Genomic DNA, 25,139 nt, shown 5'->3' with positions numbered 1-25,139 from the left:
ATACACTCTCGTCTCTTGGCAATGTTATTCATCTTTCTTTCTTTCTTCTCTCTTCTCTCTCTCTCTTCTCTCTCTCTCTCTTCTTTCCTTCCTTTCCTTCTTCCTTCCTTTCTTCCTTCCTTCCTTCCTTCCTTCCTTCCCTCCCTCCTCCCTCCTCCCTCCCTCCCTTCCTCCTTTCCTCCCTCCCTCCTTCCTTCCTTCCTTTCTTTTCATTTTTGACATGGTCTCATGTCCTCCAGTCTCTTTACGTGGCCAAGGGTGGCTTCGAACTTCCCATCCTTCTGCCTCTGTCTGCCAATGCCGGACTTACAGGCGTGTGTGCTCCCACACCTGACAGTTGTGCTGATTGAGAAAGATCTTCTCTAACTAGACCCCGAACTCGTGGGTACCGAAATTGCGCTCTCTCTGTTGGTGCTGCCGAGGGTGATGCGCACTTACCTGCACCTTGGAAATTTGCGTTGTGCTGACTTACTGCCTATGATCCTCAGAGCGAGGCGAGTTCCTCCTGTAGGTCTTCGGGGCTGAGCAGCGCTAACCTTGAAAGAGCTTCTTTCTCGAAATGTTTTTTTTGTCAAGCCTTTGAAAGACAGTCAGAGCTCCCACAAAGAGCTTTGCTCTGATGTCCTGCTAACCACATATTCCAGACAAGTCAGGGCACGGGAGCCTCGGAGGAAGAAAGAGGGGTCACCCTCTGAAGGAGGGCAGGCGGGGCTCACTTTTAGGTTTTCTGTGAAGAACGTCAGTCGGTAGGATTATTAAGCAAATTCCAGCAGCTCATTCATTCAGCCACTGGAAGGTAGGAGAGAGTCAGGCCCCAGAATGAAAAAGCCTTTGTTGACTTTTATTTAGATTTATTTACCGTCCAGCCCACAGAAGTCGGAAGGTAAGACATGACCTTGAGGAAGGCGGCTCCCCCCACCCAGGTTTGTGACCCCAGCTGCTTGAGGCGTGGGGGCGCGGCTTCCTCCCCCACCTTTTAAAGCCCTATCACAGTTGGAGCTGTGGTGTTTCCTCACGTCTGAGGGGAAGGGAGTGGCCACTTCCGGAAGGATAGTATTTATAGTTTTAGACCGAGATATGTGTTTACAATGGTTTTCTCAGAAAACACACTTTAAAAAAGTATTTTGAACCCAAAAGATACATCTTAAACCATAGCTGATTTCACTTCTACAAGGAGGAAGGGGTGAACTATGTTGCTTTATTTCAATGGTGAAACAATTGGTGTTTTTTAAAGCTGCTTGATTTTAGAGTATGCACCTCCCCTCTGCTTTCCTGTGTGTGTGTGGTGTGGTGTGTGTGTGTGTGTGTGTGTGTGTGGTGTGTGTGTGTGTGTGTGGTGTGTTGAGTGTGTGTGTGTGTGTGTGTGTGGTGTGTTGAGTGTGTGTGTGTGTGTGTGTGTGTTGGTGTGTGTGTGGTGTGTGTGGTGTGTGTGTGTGTGTGTGTGTGTGTGTGGTGTGTGGTGTGTGTGTGTGTGGTGTGTGTGTGTGTGTGTGTGTGTGGTGTGTGTGTGTGTTGGTTGTGTTGTGTGTGTGTGTGTGTGTGTTGTGTGTGTGTGTGTGTGTGTGTGTGTGGTGAGCTTGCCGGTATGTGCATGTGTGGAGGCCAGCACACAACCTTGAGACTCTTCTTCTGCCTTGCTCCACAGTTTTAGCAGACAGGGCCTTCCTGAATATGCAGCTTGCCTTTTGACCGGACTGGCTGGTCAGGAGGCTGCTGGGAGGGGCCTGTGTTTGCTTCCTCAGTGTTGGCGTTACGGGCACGGATCACTATGCCTGCTTTTATGTGGGTGCTGGGAATCCCCACTCAGTCCCTCATGCTTGTTCAGAAAACACTTAACCTGCCGAGCCATGTCCCTGCCCACTAGGCTTCCTGTAGGCACCCATGTCAGCAGACTCCAGTAGTGTTTCTGTTTCTCCCTTTGGAGGGCCAGGGCCCAACCTAGGTAGAGACAATGAGCCTGAGAGGATGGAGTGGGGGTGGGAAAGTGGGGAGGGGAGATCAGGAGACTAACTCAGATCGCATCGTTTGGTCACAAGTATGGGGCCTCACCTCTCAGTGATTCCTGGAGTCACCCAGCCCGGTGTCCTTGTGCACCAGGACTAGCTAGGAACCTATGTACTTAACTCAGCGCCCTGGTGATCTGCTGTAGGCACCATGATCATGTGTCACGCAAGGGCAGTCACAGCTCTAGACAGCAGCAGCCAGTTAAATTAGACCCAGTTGGAGACCTGTGACTTAAAAGAGGGACTCTTTGCCAGACAAACTAGCTGTGGCCAGAATCCCTTCTTCTGTGGCTCGCTTTGTGTGGCTCTGAGGCGGCCTAAGCCTTCCATACCTCACGTGTTTTCTCATCTCGAAGCTCACTGACGTAGAACCTTTACATCACAGGCAGAGACAGAACGGGAATGCTTCTCAGGGGGGTAAGAGGTTGGCGTGAACATGCAAAGCTAAGGAGCTCAGCTTGTGAACATCCATTCAGTCCTGAGCATGTTTCTCCACGGGGGCGGGGGTAGGGTGGGGAGGGGAAGACAGCAGGAAATTGCATAGGACCCCAAAGGCTGCCGAAGCAGGAAGATACACCACAGATTCAAGAGTGACTGGAGGATGGGAATTTCGTTTACTAATTTTACCATGAGTATCTTTAAACACTCACAAAATTTAAGAAGTACAAGCCTGTCATATACCTGTATTAAAATATCACTATGAATGCTACAACATTTGTGTTAATTAAGAAGAAAAACTGGACGTGGTGGCTCCTGCCTGTAATCCCAGGATGAGAGAGAGAGAGAGAGAGAGAGAGAGAGAGAGAGAGAGAGAGAGAGAGAGAGGAGGATTGTTGCAAGTTTATTGACAGCTAGAGCTGCATAGTGAGACTGTCTCAAAAGAAATCACACACACACACACACACACACACACACACACACACACACACACACACCATGGAGTGTTGATTACCCAGATACCTGTCATTTAAAAGTTAACCACGTGCACACATTTGGGCCATGTCTCCACAGGCACATCAATGTGTGCTTGCATGTATGTGTGTACACATGCGTGTGTACAGTCACTACCTAGTGTTTATCCAGGGAGAGTGACAAGATTCTGAAAGAAGTTCGGAACTGACTACAAGTCACAAGGTCAGAGAAGACGTTCTGGGCCCTGGGTTTGCAGGATCTCAGACTGTTACCTCCACTGTGCAGAAAGTCTTTTCACCAGTCTGGTAGATGCACTCCTGACACCTTGATCATACTGCTGAGTGCCCAGGCTGCTTTGATACAATGTGTGTTACTTCCGCAACAATGCATGCCACATCCCACCTACAGTTTAGGAGAGGGGACCATGGCAGAGAAGGGGAGACCTCGCAGGGAACAGCAGGAGCTGAGGTCCCAAGCGTAGGCATTCCTTTCTCCTGAAAAGGAAGAGCCAGAGCTTCCTGCAAAGACAGGAAGCATTGCTCCTAGAGCTGGGTGCCCTCTTCTCCCGGGGGCAGGGGGGGGGGCATTGGGGAACACCTCTGGCTTTCAGTCTGAGTCCTGACAAGCTCCCTTTGATGTGGGAGTCTGTGCGACTGTTCTTTTTCTGGAATATTCTTTGCCTATCTTTCCAACAGGTACCCAAACCCGCTCCCAGCCTGTGTTCTCCACCCCATCTAGAGCCTCCTGATGCTGCTACTGCTGCGCTTTTCACTCTGGGCTGTCATGTCCTGCTTTCTTATTGTTTTCTCCTTGGCCCACAGACTTCTCCATGACCGAAATCCTGTCCCAGTGGCTTTGATACACGCTCAGCACTATTCTCCACACCTGTCACTAGTAAACATGCAATAAATAAGATTTGACGAATGTCAGAAAACATGAATTCAAAAGGATTTGGATTTTTGCTTGTGACTAAGGTTTAAATTCCACATGGAATCAAATGCACCAGGATTTGGTTTTATTTTGGTGTGTGTGTGTGTGTGTGTGTGTGTGTGTGTGTGTGTGTGTGTTTTCTAAGATGAGAGGCAAGTGAAGGTGTTTGGCAAGTATTGAGGGCAAGAGGAAACGGACTTCAATGCAGTTAAGACAGACTTCAGCAGGTTGGAAGGCAGCCCAGGGGATGTTTCAGAGCTAGTGGCCCAGTGTTGGGGAGAGAAGATACGGAATTTTTCAAACAAAGAGTTGATTGAGTTCTGTGTCACAGTCAGCATGGAAACGTGATGCCATTGGGCTGGTAGAGGGAAGTGCCAGGGGCAGGAGCAGAAAATGCGCCTGTGGTGGTTTGAATGTAATTGGCCCCTGATAATCTCATAGGCAGTGGCACTATTAGGAGGTGTGGCTTTGTTAGAGTGGGTGTGGCCTTGTTGGAGGAAGTGTGTCACTGTGGAGGTGGGCTTTGAGGTTTCCTATGTTCAGAATACTGCCCAGTGTCTCAGTTGACTTCCTATTGCCTGCAAGGTGTAGGACTCTTAGCTACCTCTCCAGTATGTCTGCCTGCATGCCGCCATGCTCCCGCCATGATGATAATGGACGGAACCTCTGAAACTGCGAGCAAGCCACCCCAATGAAATGTTTTCATTTATAAGAATTGCCATGGTCATGGTGTCTCTTCACAGCACTAAAAACACCAACGAAGACAGTGCCTATCCCCACTGCTGCCTGGGGAGACACAGGAAGTGAACTTCATGGTTAGCCTGGGCTAGCCTCTTTGGAGATCAACTATGTAGATCAAACCTAGAGCCTAGTACATTCAAGGCAAATACTCTAATACTCAGCTGTATCGGCCAATTCCATGTTTCCAAAAGTCCTAACTAATGTCTTCCTAGGGTTGGACAATGTTTATGCATCCAACAAGATACATTCACTTCTTCTTTTTGCCCAAGGGACAAGTTCAGGCTTACCAGCGAGGCACATTCCAGCCACTCATGCCCCATGCTCAGTGGGCACACACTTGAAACTTGAATGAGTAGACTGAAGGAGAACTATTTCTAGAATGACCAGTGTAGACTAAAGATCAAGGGCAGGCAGGGAAATTCATGGTGAGTTGACGCTTGTATAGATGATGGCAGTGAGGCCTGGGTAGGGGGACTCTTGAGATCAGGCTGTGCCCTGCCCAAAGTTACTCCATATTGTTTAAAACGGTGTTTTTTTCTGATTGTGCCTTGCTGTCTTAGCTTTGGGTTTCTATTGCTTTGAAGAGGCACCATGGCCACTGCAACTCTTATGAAGGAAAACATTCAATTGGGGCTGGCTTACCATGGCAGAAGTTTAGTCCGTTATCATCATGGTGAGAAGCGTGGCGGCACGCAGGCTGACGTGGTGCTGGAGGAGGAACTGAGAGTTCTCCATCTTGATCTGCGGGCAGCAGAGGAGACTGAGACACTGGACCTAGCTTGAGCATAGGAGACCTCAAAGCCCGCCTCCGCAGTGACACACTTCCTCCAACAAGGCCACACCTCCTAATAGTGCCACTCTCCATGGGCCACGCACTCAAACACGTGAGTGAGTCTACGCGCAGCCACACCTATTCAAACCACCACACTTGCTATGAGAGTAGCAAACAGCTTTTGACTCCAGTCTGAGGATGGAGAATGGTTATGTCACCTGGCACCTTCTGTCCAGCACCACGCAGTGGCACAGGCTGGTAAGGGATTTATTCCTGGAGTATAAAAGATGCCACCGTATCAACTTATCGGGGGTGAACTGGCCTGGAAAAAGCACATGGGAGTATTAAAGTCATATCAAGAAAGCCAGGCCTGAGAACTTATCGGACATACCAGACTAAGGAAAGAACGCAACTCCCTCGTCTGGACCCCATGACAAGGACGACACCTGGCACTGTGATGACAGTGATCCTGACCTGTCGCGTGAGCATTGCATGGGTACGTCAAGGGACCGGAAGTCAGAGAACTCTCAACCATAAAGGGTCTCAGCGAGGCTCGGTCCCTGCTGTGTGTCTGTTGAAATTGCTGTCTGTTCCTCCACCCGTACATCCATGTGGCCCTGTTGTCCATCTGTCTGCCTGTCTGTCAGTCAGTGGGTCTTGCTCTTGTCTTCTATGGCTCCACCATACCACGCATCTCAACTTTGACCCCAGAGGTCTACTTCCAGTGGACCCACAGGGTTAGTTAACTGCCTCAGGAGACTCTGCGTCTCTGGTTGTCGTCTTCTCTGACCCTCGGGGCTCTTTGAAACTCCTGGAACTCGACCGTGGCCTCTTTGGCTCTTTACAGCCCTTGTGTTAACCAATAGAACTTTTTTCCCTGTGTGATGTGTAATGTGTGATTTTTGTACAATTAACTAGCATTAATTACTAATTAATGTTAGTAATTGTCTTAGCTAGGGTTTCTATTGTTTTGATGAAACACCATGACCAAAAAGCAAGTTGGGGAGGAAAGGGTTTATTCAGCTTACACTTCAGTATTGCTGTCCATCACTGAAGGAAGGCAGGGCAGGAACTCAAGCAGGGCAGGGTCCTGGAAGCAGGAGCTCATGCAGAGGCCATGGAGGGGTGCTGCTTACTGGCTTGCTCAGCCTGCTTTTTTAATAGAACCCAGGACCACTAGCCTGGGTATGGCACCACCCACCATGGGCTGGGCCCTCGCCCATTGATCACTAACTGAGAAAATACCTTACAGCTGGGTCTCATGCAGGATTTCCACAATCCTCTTCTCTGGTGACTCTAGCTTGCGTCAAGTTGGCACACAAAACCAGCCAGCAGAGTCATTAAGATGGGAATAGAAGAAATTGTGTTCGCCTTAACCAGGCGTAGCAAGGAAAGTGAGACTATTTGGCAAACTGCTGCTAGCAAGGCTGATACACCTGTGAATTTATGGCTATTTAATATATTCTGACGTTGTGGGAAGACATTATGCGTTCATCTATGTTTTGGACACAGTGTGCTCAGGATACTCTTTTATTCATTTACAAGCATTTGCTTGAGTCTGTAACCTCCACAAAATCCCAGACACAGCCTCAACTACAGGCTGAATGAGAAACTCATGGGTGGAATTCTACCATCTGGGGAACTAATACAAAGGAGCAGTCCAGTTCAAGTTCATCCAGCCATCAGAGACCAGACAGACTGGCTTCCAGCTGAGCACAGGATAGGACTCCAAGGTCCGCAGAGTCAAATGTGTGGTGTCGCTAAGTCTTTAAGTCCAATTAGCAAGGGCCAGACTTGCTATGGCTTCAAGTTAGCTGTTAGCTGAACTCAGAGGTCTGAAAGTTGTTTTCTTCAGCTGCTGCTGGTTAAGGCATGAGTAGTTAGTTAGACACAGCCAAACCAACAATAAAGCCGTTTTATGTCTTTGGAAACGGTAAGCAGGTGAGCTGGTCTGCCTCGGGTGAAACTCTTTACAGCATCCACATCTCTGCCGTTTGTTCTCTTACCACACAGGTTTGGAAGGGCATTGCGGAGCCTTGTCAAGTCAGGGACTGGTAATTAGGTGCCCTGTGTCAGACAGGTGCCTGGGCGATGTAAAGACAATGAGAGGCACTCACAGAGGTCGTGTTTGAATCTCTTGGGGGAAAGAGATGCTCACACCTGGAGAGGTGAGTGTGTCACCAGACAACCCAGCCAGAGGGGTCTCACATTACCTTAGACTCACCCTGGAGGGCCTGTGGTGGTTGTCCTTGAATCAGCCATCTCATCAGAGTTACAAAAAGCTGGCTAATAAGGAGTACACCCATAGTGGAGTCCCTACTTCCGACATCTGACTGATCAGAAACACCACGGTATTATTGTAGCAAGTGAAGAACTTTACAATTAAAAATAATCAGTTACTTTCTCCAACGGAGCCTTCGTATTAGGCGAATGCTTTGGTGATTCTCTGAACACGGACAGTTTGTTTGCACTTAAGGTTGGCTTGAGGGCTCTGTAAGACTCTCGTGAGGAGGTGCTGCAACCTCTGGGCAGTTGTGTGGTCAGTGCTGAGAGCAGACTCCCTGCCCCTTTCCACTGGCGCTTCATCCAGCAGAGGCCTCTTCATAGTCAGACGGTTTTTTTTTTTTTTTTTTTTTTTTTTTTTTTTTTTTTTTTTTTTTTTTTTTTTTTTTATTATCTGTTCACTGCATGTATCTGCAGTCAGAGAGGGCGCCAGATCTATTACAGATTTGTGAGCCACCATTGGTTGCTGAATGACTCAGGCTCTGGAGAGCAGCCGGTGCTCTTCACCTCTGAGCCATCTCTCCAGCCCATAGTCAGACGTTTTTATGGTGATGTTTCTGTTCTGTGGGAATGTTGCAGGTTAACTTTCCCTAAGGATTTCTGTAGTCACAGAGCGTCATTCTGTTCCAGTCGATGAAGTGTTTATGGATTCTAGAATCTTCTACCAGCCTTCCAAGAGCTTCTGTGGTGGAGCCCCACGTGTAATTCCTGGCTTGAGTTACATTTCGGAACACGTTAGCTAAGGTCTATAAAGTGCCAGGTGCTGGTGGGTGGGTGGGTAGGTGGATATACAGATCATACAGACGTAGCATGGGTTGCTTGCTCTCCAACCCTATGAGTTCATCTCCTCATTTAGGCAGCAGCAAGCAACATTCCTGCTTACCGTATCTCCTTCAAGAAAAATGCCTTACCCTTCCCACACCGTGAACAGTCTGTGTTGAGTTTCAATAACCAGATCCCAGAGGCTGGGTGTCGGTAAACATGGGCACTTTTCACAGTTCTAGAGTCTGGGGGTCCAAGGTCAGTGCCTGGTGGATGGGTGCCTGGGGAGGGTCCCTTCCCAGCTCATGCACAACTGTCTTCTAGTATGTTCTCAAATGTCACACTAGCAGCCAAGATTTCCACGCATGAACTTGGTGGGGTACCAATACTCAGTTTCCAGCAGCCAGCAGGTGTTTCTCTTCATCACGGAAGCGTCTCTGGATACTCTAGCTCTCACTGTTCATTTACTCCAAAACTTCAAAATGACAGTACTCACTTCCACACACTCCGTCATCGTTTCTTATTTTATTCTATTTTTAAAATTCATGTCTGTGGGGCTCATATCTCTAATCTCTGTTCTAAATCTCCTCTTTTTCCCCCCCTCTGTTTCTCGAGACAGGATTTCTCTGTGTAGTTTTGGTGCCTGTCCTGGATCTCGCTCTGTAGATCAGGCTAGTCCTGAACTCACAGAGATCGCCTGGCTCTGTCTTCCGAGTGCTGGGATTAAAGGCGTGCACCACTGCTGCCCGGCCTAAATCCCCACTCTTGACTGTGGATATGAAGTGATTACCAGCTTTCAGCTGTGACGCTGTGACTTCCCCTCTCTGGTGGACTTCAGCCTGAAGTAAATAAATCCCTTTGTCCACTCGGTTTACTAGTTGTCAGGGTATTTTATTGCAATAACAAAATGAAGCCAGGACACCTTCCATTATGTATATTTATTTACTTTTAGGCTGATTTTACTCTTTTTTTTTTTTTTAAATTTTGGAGAACACTAGAGTATGATGTGTTTAATTACATTTTTAAATATTATGAAAGTATGGATCAAGCCAGGTCGTGGTGGTGCACACCTCTAATCCCAGCACTCAGGAGGCAGAGGCAGGCGGATCTCTGTGAGTTCGGAACCAGCCTGGGCTACAGAGTGAGTTCCAGGAAAGGCGCAAAGCTACACAGAGAAACCCTGTCTCGAAAAACAACACAAAACAAAACCAAAAAAAGTATGGATCAGGATCAAATGCCATGTTAAATGCTTCACCCATGCCGCGGCTTCCACTGGCTGATTGCCACCACTGTCCCTTGCTTTTGGCTTGCCAGGCAGCGGATGGATGGTGCTCAGGAAAGGGGCTGACAGAAGAATGGTTATCAAGTAATCTATTTGAAGAGGTGTGGTCAAGGCTATGACAGGGGGAATGGAAGCTTCATGGGGGGCAGCAGACACTTCCTTGTCACTCACTGGCCTGGTGGAGCCAGAGAAGCCAGTGACAGACTGACTACCCAGTCAGCAGGACCAGCCATCATGGGAAAGGGCCCTAAACAGGCCACTGGCTTGGCCAAAGGAATAGCACCATGGCCAAATGCTGCCTAACCGGGAAGAGCATGAGAACTAATACTTTCCCTTCCCTTCCCTTCCCTTCCCTTCCCTTCCCTTCCCTTCCCTTCCCTTCCCTTCCCTTCCCTTCCCTTCCCTTCCCTTCCCTTCCCTTCCCTTCCCTTCTTCCCTTCCCTCCCCTCCCCTCCCCTCCCCTCCTCTCCCCTCCCTCCCCTCTCCTCTCTTTCCCTCTCTTCCCCTCTCCCTCCCTCCTTCCCCTCCTGGCCTCTAACGTCTCCTTCATCCAGATCCAGCTGGAAGAGAGCAGGAGAGCTGATTGGCACAGTCCTTGGCAGGGTGACTCCTGCCTGGAGAGCTGGAAGGAGGGGGATGGGAGGGAAGGTGGCAGAGATCCCGGTAGGCAGCTCACCCACAGCCTCCGTGACTCCGGTCTCTCATCAGGCTGCCCCAAACACGTGTCATTTGCAGGTTTCCTCAGCTTTCACCTTAGGTCAAAGAAGGCCACCTGCCTCTGTGTAGGGTGATCCCTTCCAGGGGAGGGCTGGAAGAGCAGGCGGCTCCCAAATGGCTGCCGGGAGCCAGGATACCTCAAAAGGGCAGATCCAAGAAACAGACATGGCCTGGAGGGACACTTCATACTCTGAGTCTGACTCATCAAATCCAAGTGGTAATCAGTTAGCTCCTTGGGCCACCACGCCAAATATTATGAAAGAACACCTCACTCTTAATTAACGTATGGTAACGTATAGAGGCATTCTTCCTTACTGGAAAGACGGTGCTTAGACTAGTCAGACCATATTCAGTACCCACACTACTGCAGGGTTGTCCAGCCTTGAATCCCGCCCCCAACTTGCATTGTGTGGTAATAACTAAAGTGAACCAGTTAGACAGCAGGAAACCATGTATAGTCATTTATGTTCCAAGGGTTGGGGCCATAAGATACTGAATTACAGTCGAGCGGTGGTGTTGCATGCCTTTAATGCCAGCACTCAGGAAGCAGAGGCAGGTGGATCTCTGAGTTCGAGGCTAGCCTAGTCTACAGAGTGAGTTCGAGGACAGCCAGGGTTACACAAGAAACCACATCTCAAAACAAAACAAAACAAAACAAAAAAAGATACTGAATTACATCAACAATATGTGGAGGAAGTTTTGGAGTTGGTTTTAAATTTTCACTTCACTGTTCCTTACTTTTACCCATGTGGCATGATTAGGAAGGACTCACAAGGGTCAATGATTTATACAATGGGCCTCAAATCTCTAAGGTTGAGTTTTAGGAGCCAGGGGAACAGTGTGTCCACAGAGAAGCCGCACTGCAGTCTGAAGCATCCAACCTGCCAGAGTAATCTTCTGCAGAAGGTAAGTGGATGCTGGAGTGTCCCGGTCTGTTCTGTGCTGCTATAAAAACATAATTCATAAAAAGCAAATGTTTCCACTAGTGGAAGCCCATGAACTGTAGACTAGTGGCCGTGGAGCCCTCATGGGACTGGACTAGGCCCTCTGGATACGGAAGATGGTTGTTTGGCTCTAATTGTTTGGGGGTACTGAGGCAGGGGGATCGGGATCCATCCCTGGCACATGGGTAGGCTTTTGGGAATCCAGTGCCTGTGGTGTGACACCTTGCACAGTCTTGGTGCAGTGGGAAGGGGCTTGGACCTGCGTAGGCTCAGTGTGCTGGGCTCTGCTGACTCCCCCATGGGAGATCTTGATTTGGGGGATGTGGGGATGTGGGGTGGCTTGGGAGAGAGGGCTGGGGGGTGGGAGGAGGTGGGATCTGCGGGTGGTATGTAGAGTGAGTAGAAAATTTATTAATAAAGAAAAAAAAACATTAAAAAAAAAAAGCGAACGTTTATCTGCCCAGGGGCTGGAGAGATGGCTCAGTGGTTAAGTGCACTGGCTGTTCTTGCAGAGGTCCAGAGTTCAGCTCCTAACGCCCACATCAGACACCTCACAACTGCCTGTTACTCCAGCTCTAGGAGTCTGACACCCTCTTTTGGCCATGGTGGACACCCGAATTCATGTACACACACACACACACACACACACACACACACACACACACACACACACACACACACTGTTAAAAATAAAATAAATATTTTGAAGTTCTTTATTAGAGTTTTGAAGGCTGAGAAGTCCAAGGCTAATGCACCACAGGATTCACTGATGAAGATCTGATCTCTGTTTCCCAGCTCTGGAGGTGAGGAACATTGTCCCATAGAAGAAGGGACAGAAGGCCAAGGGATGAACTCCCTCCAAGCCCCTGAATAAAGACAGCTAATTCCACCCACAGAGGAGGAACCATCTTGTTTAAATCACTTCTTCATACTGCCACCTTGATCCTTGGGGTCCCGCCCCTGAACTTTGGAGGGGACACATTCACACTGGTTTAGGGGAGGCTTCAAGACAGTGATTAGAGTGACATGTAAGTGAATTTGTCGTCATATGTTCCAATTTAGAGTTGATCCTTTCGGCTGGGTGGTAGTTAGCAGAAACTTGGGTAAATGATAACCCTGGATGTTTCGTGGTGGTGAGACCTAATGCAGCCTACGGGAGCCTAGTCAGAACTTCCCTAAATGATGTGCATTCCCCCTGCTCTCCTTGCAGAACCTCGAGCAGCCACCCATGTGTGAATCTAACACCTTGGGTGGCCCCACAAGTGACAATACAGGACAAATGGAGAGCCACTGGATGTGTCTAAAGAGCCACTGGCTTCAGTCGAGCCCACCAACTGTTTTTTATTTTTATATTTTTAGAGACAGGTTTTCTCTGTGTGGTTTTTTGAGCCTGACCTGGATCTCGCTCTGTAGACCAGGCTAGCCTTGAACTCACAGAGATCCGCCTGGCTCTGCCTCCCAAGTGCTGGAATTGAAAGCGTGCGCCACCACTGCTGCCCGGCAAGGCCACCAACTGTTAATACGTGTTCTGCAAACATGTTTTTGTTATTGTCTTGACTTTGATTCGTCATATAGGTTAGTTGTGTTTGAACCATGGAATTTGGGGAGTTCTGTGATGGACCAGCTGCCGCATTTATGACCCAGGGCACTTTTGAGTAGGGAGAAGTGAGAAATATGAGCTAGAAAGAGATACCTAGATGATGAGAGGAAAGACAGAAAACACAGGACAGCCTCGGGAGGGCCTGGGTCCAAACCCACCAGCCCTGAACTTTATTCCAAAGGGCTTTTTTATCACAATGCCCAGGGGAGGAGCAAAGACCTCCCCCTTATGAGATACAGCCAAGTGTAGACCCTCCCAAACACCTGATACTCAGGCCTGTGGTCCAATCATCCTCTTTATGCAGACCTGCTGGGCAAAGCCACCAGGAAACCCAGATGGACTTCAACAGAACTCTTCATATATTCTGGATATAAGTTCCTCATCAGGTATGTAATTTGAACATACATCCCTTGAGTAGTTGGATGATGCACTGGCTGGTTTTGTGTGTCAACTTGACACAAGCTGGAGTCATCAGAGAAGAAGGAGCCTCAGTTGAGGAAATGCCTCCATGAGATCCAGCTGTAAGGCATGTTCTCAAGTAGTGATCAATGGGCAAGGGCCCAGCCCATGTTGAGTCATACCATCCTTGGGCTGGTGGTCCTGGGTTCTATAAGAAAACAGATTGAGCAAGCCAGGGGAAACAAGCCAGTAAGCAGCACCCCTCCATGGCCTCTGCATCAGCTCCTGCCTCCAGGATCCTGTCCTGCTTAAGTTCCTGTCCTGACTTCCTCTGATGATGGACTATAACTTGGAAGTATAAGCCAAATAAACCCTTTCCTCCCTGACTTGTTTTATGGTCGTGGTGTTTTCGTCACAGCAATAGGAGCCCTAACTAAGACAGGTTATATTTTTACAGCCTTGGGATCCCGGATCTTCCTGTGTCAGTCTGGCTAGTGCTGGGATCGCAGGCATGTACACATGGCTGGAAAGTGTCTTTGACTAGCAAAAGTTTTAGAGCGTCACTCTTACTTCCTATTTTTCTCCTCTTGCGCATGTTCACAGTGACGTCTGAGACTGGGAAGGCTTCCCCTAACCGTTCTTTTAAGAATGTTAATGTTTTGGCACTGCCATTTGGTTAGGATCATCGGCATTCGTCTTTCCATACATGTGAGGCAGGCTGGCTTGCACACACCCAGCTGCTCCAGCACTACTCACTCAAAGGACCACTTCTTGCTCGCTCTATTTTGTTGGCATTGTTATCACAAATAGTTGGCCGTTGGTCAAAGCATTTGTCTCCGAGCTTTCAATTTTTCTCCATCAAGCAGCATGCCTTTTCATCTGCTGGCAATACAGTCCTGATCCCTACAGCCTATCTTTCTATTTGGAAAAATAGCCTGTCTATTAAGATTTTAAGTTAGAATCAGTTGATTCCTTGGACCTGTTGCCTTAAAGCATTCAGAAGTATCCTCCTGCCCACAGCCTGGGTACTCCTGGTTTTGTCTCACAGTATTAGTATCCATATTTACCAGATTCTAATGTTCACCCCCATTCTAAGTCATGAGACAAAGATTTTATGTTCCTGCTGGCTGTCTTTTGGGACCACCCTTAGATTCCAGAGCCTTTTCTCTGGTTCATGGACATGGGCTTCACATGTTCTGGGATGCAACAATCCATCAGAATTTTTCTATTGTTCTTTTGAGACAGGGTCTCACCATGTAGCCTTGGCTGTCTTGGACTCATTGTGTTGGAACAAGCTGGCCTTGAACTCACAGAGATCTCCTTATCTCTGCCTCCTAGTGCTGGGATTGAGGATGTGAGCCACCATGCCCAGCAGATGGTGACTTTCCACTCTCTTCCAGCTCCCTCTTTTGCTACCTTTCTTCTGCTTTCAGTGGGAAGACAGGATGTTATTTGGGGTCCATTCAGACAATCCTAAAAATTTCCTAAAGAGCAGTTGATTAGTAATCTTAATAAAGTCCCCTTTAAAGTCTCCCTGTTGTTGTTGTTGGTTTTTTCTCTTAGCTATTTGGGGGCCCACCACACAGCTCCCAAATAAATCACACATGGAGGCTTATTATTACTTATAAATGCCCAGCCTCAGCTTGGCTTGTTTTCTTAACTTTAATTTATCCCATCTGCCTTTTGCCTCTGGGCTTTTTACCTTTCTCTTATTTCTGTAAATCTTAATTTCACTTTTATCCATGGCTGGCTGTGTGGCTGGGTGACTGGGCCCTTGTATCCTCCTCTCCTCCTTTTCTTGCCATTTCTTCTTCTCTCAGATTTCTTCTATTCTCTCTGCCTGCCAGGCCTGCCTAGCCTTTCTCCTGTGCTGTTATTGGCTGGTCAGCTCTTTATCAGACCATCAGGTGTTTTAGACAGGCACAGTAACTCAGCTTCACAGAGTTAAACAAATACAACATAAAAGAATGCAACACATCTTTGCATCATTAAAGCAAGCGTTCCATGGCATAAACAAATGTAACACATCTTAAAATAACATTCCACAATACCTCACTTTCCATACACTGTGACACAGCCAGACACTCCAGTGGTTAGGATGTGTCTTCAGAGGACATTATTCAGCTCACAAACAGAGGTCAGAATTACTGAATGAGTGAGGTGATTTTGACTGGAAACCGTTTCAGGCCACTTGAACAATGTGTTACACAATAATCCTAGGTGGGCAGCTGTTGCTGTTGCCAGCATTTGACAGGCAATCCATTGTCTTCTACCCTCATTCATTTTTCTGAGAAGTTAGCAGAATATCTTACTGATAGATTTAAATGTAATACATCTTTAAAACATTGTTTCAGAGATTTATTTCTAAGTTTGGGTCTGTGTGGGGGAATGAGTGCCAGTGGAGGAGAGAGGTATCGGACCCCTCAGAGCTGGAGTTAGGGATGTGTGTGAGCTGCCTAGCATGGGTACTAAGAACTGAACTCAGTTCTTCTGGAAGAATGGCCAGTTCTTTGAATTGCTCGGCCATCTCTCCAGCCCTCATCCCTTATACTTTTTTGTTTGGTTGGTTTTGGTTTTTCGAGACAGGGTTTCTCTGTGTAGCTTTGGCACCTTTCCTGGATCTCACTCTGTAGACCAGGCTGGCCTCGAACTCACAGAGATCCGCCTGGCTCTGCCTCCCGAGTGCTGGGATTAAAGGTGTGCGCCACCACCGCCCAGCTCCTTATACTTCTTAACCAAATGGTGGATACTGTTTACTGAATGTTAGAGAGTCCCCAGACAATGCTATCTTCCACCAGGGAAGGTTCATTATTTCCCTCGCTAAACAGCTACATTAGTGGTTGACCACTTTTGTTCAGTGAGAATACATGGCTGGAGTCTGGGCTACCCTCTTGGCGTAGTTCATCTTACTTTTGGGGTCATTCTTCTGTTGACTGTGCTCTGGGGCTTTCAGCTGAGGGCTGACGTGCTGACTGGGGTTCGTTTCCCATTTCGTCTTTCATTTCTGTGAGGCGGCCACAAGCTTCACTCGGCTCCTCAGCTGGGGTTTGTGTTCCTCCTTCTTGTGTAGCGGTCTCCAAGGGAAAACCATCCATGAATGAGGTCCTGATACGGTGGCTCTCCAGCATCGTAAAACTGCCAGGGCCTGCTCCGTCTGGGTTGGTCAGAAGCGGCTCTCTCCTCGGGTGAAAGCTGTGTCTTCAGCCCTTTGCTCCTGCTCAGGATGAATTCCTCCTACACACACCCGCAGAAAAGTGGTTTCAGGAGCTCAGATCCTTGTTTGAGGTTTCTCTCCTCTGAATTTTATTACCTTCTCTTGTTGCTTCAGCAACGGCTTTTCCCAGCAGACATGTTTGTATTTTCCCTAGCTTTCCTAGGTGTTCCCGGAAGAATATGTGTCTGATACCTAAGCCCATTTCATTTAGAAGCACCTGGCCAGTTCTAGGGGTCCCCCCTTTCCATCCCACTACCCCCTCTCCTGAGACAGGGTCTCTGAATATATCTATTGATGGTCTTGAGATCCCTGAATAACCTAGATGGCCTTCAAACTCATGTATGACCCTTCTTGCATCTGCCTCCTGAGTGCTGGGATTATGGGATGTCCCACCCAGCTTATCATATATATTTAATTTTGATTGCTTATTAAATCATGACCTTTTTGAGAGCTCATGTACTCTGTTGTCAGAAATGGAAGGTCAAAATGCACATTTTTCTTGATAGTACCTATTTCCTATAAAACACGTTCACCAGCCATACACATTTCATTCTGATAGAAATACAGTTTTCAGACATGGAGTGTTAGCCTAATCACCTTTTAGATTTCCAAAATAAACTCATGCCTTGAGGTCAGGCCTGGGTGGAGCTCTGAGTGCCTGGCTGGGAAGGCTGGGTCTAAGCACCAGGTTGGCCAGGCTGCAATGGGACCAAGGAGGATGTGAGTGGAGCCACCCAAGACAGCAGAGCAGGCAGTGCAGGTGGTGAGGGCAGTGCAGGTGGGCACAGGCGGTGCAGGTGGGCACAGGAGGTGCAGGCGGGCACAGGTGGTGCAGGTGGGCACAGGCGGTGCAGGTGGGCACAGGTGGTGCAGGTGGTGAGGGCAGTGCAGGTGGGCACAGGCGGTGCAGGTGGGCACAGGAGGTGCAGGTGGGCACAGGCGGTGCGGGTGGGTACAGGCGGTGCGGGTGGGCACAGGCGGTGCAGGTGGGCACAGGCGGTGCAGGTGGGCACAGGCGGTGCAGGTGGGCACAGGCGGTGCGGGTGGGCACAGGTGGTGCGGGTGGGCACAAGGTGGTGCAGGTGGGTTCAGGGTGGTGCAGGTGGGTTCAGGGCAGTGCAGGTGGGTGCAGGTGGTGTAGGTGGGTACAGTCAGTACAGCGTGCAGCGTACAGTTGGTGCAGGCGGCGTACAGTCGGTGCAGGTGGGTACAGGTGGTGCAGGCAGTGCAGTGCAGGTGGTACAATTGGTGCAGATGGTGCATGAAGTGCAGACAGGAAGGCTTGCAGTGCAGGTGGTGCATGAAGTGCAGACAGGAAGGCTTGCAGTGCAGGTGGTATATGCAGTGCAGGTGGTGCATGCAGTGCAGGTGGTATATGCAGTGCAGGTGGTGCATGCAGTGCAGGTGGTGCATGCAGTGCAGCAGTGCAGGTACATGCATGCAGTGTGCAGGTGGGTATATGCAGTGCAGGTGGTATGCATGCAGTGATATGCAGTGCAGGTGATATATGCAGTGCAGGTGGTGCATGCAGTCAGGTAATATGCAGTGCAGGTGCAATGCGTGCAGGTGCAATGCAGTGCAGGTAGTGCATGCAGTGCAGGTGGTGCATGCAGTACAGGTAGTGCATGCAGTGCAGGTGGTGCATGCAGTGCAGGTGGTGCATGCAGTGCAGGTGGTATACGCAGTGCAGGTGGTATACACAGTGCAGGTGGTGCATGCAGTGCAGGTGGTATCCGCAGTTCAGGCAGTGCAGGCTATTCATCTGGAGTGTGACGCTTTCCTAGTTTGTCTCATCCATATCTGAGCACAGAAGAGGGGGAGGTGACGGGTCTGTGTATAGGGGAGTTGAGTCACGACACAGGGGGGTGACTCCAAATTTACATCAACTGGAACTGAAGTGCACACAGTTGAGGACAAAGCAGATGCCATTCGGATTTCTCATATGCCTCTGTCATCATCTTGAGGCATTCTGACAAGAGAGAGGATTGAGTAGAAATCTTCCCAGAGCAGCTTCCTGTCTGCAGCCTCAACGGAGGCAGGAGAGTTAGCAGAACTAACAGGTCATCCCACGAGAGTCACTGGCCGGTATCATTCCCACCCTCATAGAACTATATGGTCCTGCTGTGTTGATGTTCATACACAAGCCATGTACCAGATGACGGATCAAGGCTTTGTAGGATGTGTTTTCTGTTGTTGTTGTTTAAAAGAGGACAAAAACCACAAAGACCGGTCGGGTACTCTACACTTGTTTCTAATCCATACAAACCCCAAAGAGGTCAGAGTATGAGAGAACTGAAATCCCAATCCATATTGTACCTCACTGGGAAAGTATGTCTTGAATACTTGAGCTGCTGGGCATCCTGGGTCAGGAAGACTAGGACGTATATAGGAGGACTCAGCCTTACACATCTGGACTTAGTAGCCGAGATCCACGGCGGCTCTGTGCTTGCCTAGCATCTGTACAGTCAGATGTCAGTCACAGGACCTCCTCCTGCAGTGTTTGGAGGACAGTCTGGAGCAAACCCAGCAACATTTGCAAGGGCTTCAATGAGAAAAGGAAGACCGCATGGAAGAGTTGTCTCCCCCAGAGTAAAGCAGAACAGAAACGTGAGCAGATGAAAATACCTGGTGTCGGGGAATATTATATTAAGGTGTGTTACTTTTGTTTATGTTGTATTTGTTTAACTCTGTGAAGCTCTGTTACTGTGCCTGTCTAAAACACCTGATGGTCTGATAAAGAACTGAACAGCCAATGGCAAGGCAGGAGAAAGGATAGGCAGGGCTGGCAGGCAGAGAGAATAAATAGATGGAGAAATCTGGGAGAAAAGGAAGAAGGAATGAGAGAGGAAAGAGGAGGACCAGGGGCCAGGCACCCAGCTACACAGCAAGCCACAGAATAAGAAATAATAAAAGGTACACAGAAATAGAGAACAATAAAAGCCCAAAAAGCCCAAGGGCAAAAGATAGACAGGGTAATATAAGTTAAGGAAAGCTGGCTAGAAACAAGCCAAGCTAAGATCGGGCATTTATAAGTAAGAATAAGCCTGTGAGTGTGATTTATTTGGGAGCTGGGTGGCAGCCCCCCCCCCCAAAGAGCAAAAACAAACAACAACCACCTGGCATACAATTTAATCAACAACATCAGCTTTGAAGAAGATAAGGCTGGAGGACTCGAATTACACAACTTCACAACTTACTGTAAAGGTCCAGTAATCAAGATACCCTGGTAGTCACAGGGGAATAAACAAGTAGTTCACGTCGTAGAATAGAAAAGAAGATCCCGAAATAATCCCACAATAATATGTCTGACTGATTCTGACAAAGTGTGAAAGTAGTTCAGTGAAGAAAGGACAGTCATTTCAACAACTTGAACCTGCAAAGTTCAACAACATAAACTCTAAAAGTACCTCAAAATGTTTCATGGATTTAAATGTAAGATGGGAAACTTTTAGAAAAAAAAAATCATAGGAGATTCAGGAGACACATTCTCCAGCATCCACTCCACAGCACAATCCACAAGAAAACCAAGTAAACATATTGGATTTTGTCAAAATAACCTTTTTATTTTGTAAAAATAACCAAGAAGAGGAAAGGCAAGACACTACTTGCAAACCATGTAGTATCTGGTCAATATGGAAAATATGCCCAATACTCAAAAAGAAACAATCCAAGTAGAAGGTGGGGGAAAAAAGATTTTTCAGAATATTGAAATTGGTATAAATAGCATGAACCCAATGGAGCAAGCTAAGAAAGATGCCAAGATTTACAACAGTTCTTCCGGGGATGGCCCGATCTCACTCATCTTTAAAAAACCTTAAACCTGCCTTTTTGTCCTGTTTATCTTTTTTGTCTTAGATTTTATTTTCTTTGTGTGTGTCTATGTGTGTGTGTGCAGGTGCTTACAGAGGCCAGGATTCTGGATCCTGGAGCTGGAGTAACAGATCCAACATGGGTGCTGGGAACCGAACTCGTGTCCTCTGGAAGAGCAGTCTGAGTGAGCTCTTAGCCTCTGAGTCATCTCTCCAGCTCCTCTGTTCTCATTTTACATGTTTTGATTATCGACATTCCCATTAACAGCACCTAGAAAGTGGTGCTGTCAAAAGCCCACACGGACTCGGGTGCACTGTTATCCTCTTGTGTATCTCCCTCTCCTCCTCTTACTGTCTATACTTAAACCGATGTCAAAACCCTTTCAGAATAAATGTCAAAGTCTAGCATAAAAGCATCATGAATAATTAGAAATGAAACGACTTTCATTTTGAAAAAATGACTTATTTGCTGTTATTATAGGTGACCGTGTGAATGACTACAAGTGTGTGTGTGTGTGTGTACCACAGGCATCCCTGTGCCCATGGAGGCCAGGGTGGGTGCTGGATCCCCTGGAGTTGGGGCTGTACACAACTGTAAGCCCATCTCATATAAATGCTGGGAACCAACGGAGGGTCCTTTGCAAGAGCAGCGAGCGCTCTTAACCTTTGAGCTGTCTCTCCAGCCCCAACTACTCTGATGTTTAAATTGGACATACATGTTTTTCCGCCTAGAATAAATGTGATAAATATCTAGACGTGAGTGACTTTGTCTCAATTGTCAGGGGAGGCCCAAGCACAGATGGTTTTTTCTACGCCCCACTGTATTGTCAGTCACCATTAAAGGAGAAGTCTCAAACCTCGCGAGAACTGGGTCTGGGGCGAGGCTAGTGGTAGAGCACTGGCCCAAAACAGTATGAGAGATCCTGGCTTCTTCTGTGTTTGAACATCCGATGCAAATGCTTCTGAAGTTGTATTTTCTAATAAGTCATCATGAATGAGAGACCCTGTGCTTTTATGAATGACAATGTTTCTGCTCATGGAATGTTTTGATATCTGCATATTTCTGATACCAGTTATCTGATTAACCATAGAATTTTTTCCCTAAATCGGTCTATTTTATTTAGGCCGGTTCTTTCCCCCTTGGTAATCTGCCAGGTGCAGGGATCTCAGAGGAGGGAGGGCTCCTCTATCAGGGAATATATGCTGTGGGCAAGATGGCAGGGTGTAATTTCCCCTGTTGGAGGTCTCAGATACCCAGGGTTCTCTTAGTTTTTGGAGGGAAACACAATCGAGGGTAGAATTTGGCAATTGCATGAAGAAAAACAAAAACCAAAAATCAAACAAACAAAAAACCCAGAACAGATAAACAAACTGCTGGTATTGCGGTGGGCAGAAGAGAATCTATGGAAATTGTGTTTGTTTTACCAGGTGGCTCCATCATTATTATCCACTGTTCCACATGAAGCGGCACTGAGGTGCCATACATGGCCACCTAGCGGGAAGATGATGGCGGTGTCAAATGGGTTGTGGTAGTTGCCGGTCACTACCCCCCCCTCCCCCGCCCCCAGCCTCCATGCGACACAACTCTGGTACCAAGGACACACAGAAGTCCCACCCCAGCGCTGTCTGTTATTCCTTTGTTTATTCCCCAGGGAAGCCCAGCAGTCTGCACAAAAACGAAGAATAAAATGAGGGTGGGAGAAACTTGGCATCGGCCCCAATTTCAAAAGCACCAAACCCCAAATTGACAGCCTCGTCTTACGAACTTTTTAAAATGTCATTTCTGTTGGTGGAAACTCAGCGGTGGCCCGAAGCCCTTAGGTGGGAATCAGCGGTACATAATCACATATACATCAGCTCACGGCAAATCCTTGACTTCAGGACTTAGGCAACAACAACCGTTTATCATCTCATGTCAGCCCCACACTACCCACCGAGTGAAGGCTTCTCTTTCCATCCCTCATGTCTTCACTGTCTTCCCACCAGCCACACCTCTCTTTTCTCTTCTTTCCCAGTATATACACACTTCTACCTTTGTAGCAATAAGGCTGAGTTTCATTTTGGAAGGGGTATTTATGTCAATCTTCTCCTACAAATGAGAAGACTTCCCCTTAATTGATTCCCAAGTAAGAGGCAGGGCATATTTATTTCCTTGTGTTTAGTACACACCACACAGTTTAGAAGATAACAGTTATTTACTATGTGATTGTTTGTAAATGGCAAGATTTACAAGCTTCCTGTCACTCAAGAGTTAGATCTTGACTAATGCTGTGGATTCTAGTATTTTTAAACATCTTACCTGTTTGTTTCGGATGGCAGCATTTTTATTCATATTTTTATTCAAATAAAGATGAGTTCAGTATGAAGTCTGAATTGGGCTTACAGTACTGTGAGGGAAGAGAATGAACTATTTTAAGGGAAAAGTGTGCCCAGGGCAGCTTCCTCCCCTTAGTTATCATTACGCAGAGGTACAGGGACTGAAGGAGAGCAAACTGTGACCAGAAATGAGTCAAAGAAAAACACATCTGCCCTTTGAAGACTGATGATAGTCTGGGATGAGTCTTGTCTTATGGGGTCTGGGCCAGCACCACAGGAAGCTAGAGTGGACAAGAGTCGCAGCCTGCACAGGGCAGCAGAGGTTTGCTGGAGCCTGGGTAAGTGTCTTCAAAGGCTCATGTGTTGCATTTGTCAAATGTCCTGTTCCGGTTCCATTTCTGTTGCTATGATGAAACATTTTGACCCCAAACAACTGTGTTGGGAGATAGAGGTAAAGAGGAGGCCTAGGGAAAGAGGTTATTTGGTCTTTTACTTCCGGGTCACAATTCCTCATTGAGGGAAGTCAGGGCAGAAGATTTAGCAAGGGCTGAAGCAGAGACCATGGAGGAGAGCCGCTTCCTCTCTCTGGATTGCTCTCTCTCTGTCTTTGATCCCTGGTGGCTCTCTGTCTCTGCTACCTTTGTTATAGAACCCAGGCCCACCTGCTTGGGGATGGTGCTGCCTAAAGTGGGCTGGATCCTCCCACATCAATCATTTATGGAAACAATTCCTCATAGACACGCCCATACACCAATCTGATCTGGGCAATCCGTCAATAGAGGCTTCTCCAAGACTCGAGGTTGTGCCAACTAGGAAAGGGCCCTAGTCCATTGTGCTAACGGGAGGTGACGCAGCTTCTGAGATGTGGGCCCAAGTGGACAAAGATTACATCATTGGAGTTGTGCTCACAAAGGGGCCCTGGGGCCCTGTCTCTTACTCCTCTGTCTTTGTATCCCAGACACTTTGAGCAGGCAGCTGTGGTACAAATTCTAACTGATCTTAATAATAAAAACCTGGAGTCAGATATCGGGGTAAATGCTGAAAGATCAGAGAGACAAAGGAGCAAGTCACAGCCACCTCCTTGCCAACTCCTCAGCCTGAAAGGGGCCTAAGCTCCTGTCTCCACTCTGCCTTATCTTCCTCTCTCTGACCCACCCTATCATTTCCTGTTTTCTCCTCACTAATGCAGGAATTAAAGGCGTGTGCCTCCCAAGTACTGGGATCAAAGGCGTGAGATCCCAAGTGCTGGGATTAAATGTGTGTGCCACCACTGCCTGGCCTCTATGGTTAACTAGTGGCTAGCTCCGCACTCTGATCTCTGGGCAAGCTTTATTTGTTAGAGCACAGACAAAATGTCACCACAGACAGCCACCTCTGTTAGGTTCCAGGCAACTGGTCTACCTGATTATGTATTGAAAACTCTAAAACTATTAGACAAAATGAACTACTTTAAAAATTGATTGTCTCAGATACTATGTTATAGCAATAGAAAGCAGACTAATGCGGAGGCATTATTCAGAGCATCTCAAGATGCCTCTACAACCAATTTTAGTCACACAAGGCCACATTAAATTGTGCCCTAAAAGAAATTCTTTTTGACCCTGCCTGTGTGTGTGTGCATGCATGTGTGTGCGTGCACAGTGAAGGGTATGTATATGTACACGTGTGTGTGTGTGTGTGTGTGTGTGTGTGTGTGTGTGTGTATGTAGTGAAGAGTATGTATATGCACACACATGTCTGTGCAGCTGTTCTTACCTGTGATGTGTGTGTGTGTGTGTGTGTGTGTGTGTGTGCAGTGAAGGGCATGTATATGCACACACACATCTGTGCAGCTGTTCTCACCTGTGTGGAGGACAGAGGTTGTCGTCGAGTGTCTTCCCTTGCTCACTTCTCCACCTTTTTTCCTGAGATAGTGTTTCCTGTTAAACCCGGGATCACCATTTAAGCTAACTGGTTGACCAGCAGGTCCCTGGAACCTACCTATCTCTAGGCCCCAGTGTTGAGGTTCCAGGTGCATGCCACAGCACCTGGCTCTTCTGTGGGCTCTGGGGATTGAACTCAGAGCCTCATGCTGGTACAGAAAGTCCTTTTCCCAAGGAGCTACGTCTCCCTGGACTTGAGATGGATTATCCTGAGGGAAAAAATTGATGATCAATCAGAATAGATGGACCACCACTGAGCACCACTTTGGGACTTTTTGACAAAGTGTGTCGGGCAAACAAAAAAAGGCCCCCTATTAAAAACAATTTGCGATGAGAAGCATTTGTTGCTTTTCCAGAGAACCCAGGTTCAGTTCCTTGCACCCAAATGGTGCTTAATAACCATCGCAAACTACAGTTGGAGGAGATCTGACTCCCTTATCTGACCTCCACATACCTATGGTACACATGCATGTGTGCAGGCACAACATTCACACGCATAATAAAATAAGGAAATCTTAATTTTGTTTTAAAAA

General features: G+C 47.7%; 1 pseudogene; it reads left to right on the top strand.

Moving 5' to 3' along the window:
- The first annotated feature begins 18,099 nt into the window (after window positions 1–18,099).
- Window positions 18,100–19,152, top strand: LOC114683373 (annotated as a pseudogene).
- The last annotated feature ends 5,987 nt before the right edge of the window (window positions 19,153–25,139 follow it).

This window comes from Peromyscus leucopus, chromosome 17, assembly GCF_004664715.2.
Source record: "Peromyscus leucopus breed LL Stock chromosome 17, UCI_PerLeu_2.1, whole genome shotgun sequence".
In the NCBI taxonomy this organism is placed as follows: domain Eukaryota; kingdom Metazoa; phylum Chordata; class Mammalia; order Rodentia; family Cricetidae; genus Peromyscus; species Peromyscus leucopus.
The sequence above is the reverse complement of the archived record's forward strand: the minus strand, read 5'-3'. Positions and strand labels throughout refer to the sequence as shown.